Raw genomic sequence first — 502 nt, 5'->3', positions numbered from 1 at the left:
CCCTGGGGGTTTTTAAGAGGAGGTTGGATGACCACCGTACTGGGGTCGTTTGACCCCAGTACTCTTTCCTGCCATGGCAGGGGGTCGGACTAGATGAACTGCTCAGGTCCCTTCCGACCCTAGAAACTATGAAACTATGAAAGGCAGGTCCTGTCTGACCAACCTGGTTGCCTTTTATGACCAGGTGACTAAATCCTTGGATGATGGTGTCGCCGTCGATGTAGTCTTTCTAAACCTTAAGAAGGCCTTTGACACCGTCTCTCACCCCATCAATAAATTAAGTGACTGTGGCATTGATGCCTATACAGTTGGATGGATAAAAAATTGGCTGACGGGACGCATTCAGAGAGGAGTGGTGGATGGGTTGTACTCAACCTGGGGAGATGTGAGCTGTGGGGTACCCCAGGGCTTGGTCCTTGGGCCTGCGCTGTTTAATATCTTCATCAGCGACTTGGAGGAGGTGGTGGAAAGCATGCTGTCCAAGTTTGCTGATGACACTAAG

The 502-nt window shown here is 50.6% G+C and overlaps 1 protein-coding gene across 1 annotated transcript in view; it reads left to right on the top strand.

Annotated features, from left to right (window-relative positions):
* The window catches only part of CAPRIN1 (cell cycle associated protein 1), a 57,351-nt gene that overhangs the window by 35,233 nt on the left and 21,616 nt on the right, over window positions 1–502 (top strand). The gene's annotated exons all lie outside the window — the stretch shown is intronic.

The sequence above is a fragment of the Gavialis gangeticus genome, unplaced genomic scaffold (assembly GCF_001723915.1).
Source record: "Gavialis gangeticus isolate Ggan-Ray unplaced genomic scaffold, GavGan_comp1, whole genome shotgun sequence".
In the NCBI taxonomy this organism is placed as follows: Eukaryota; Metazoa; Chordata; order Crocodylia; family Gavialidae; genus Gavialis; species Gavialis gangeticus.
Note: the sequence above shows the minus strand (reverse complement) of the source record. Positions and strands in the feature narration are given on the sequence as shown.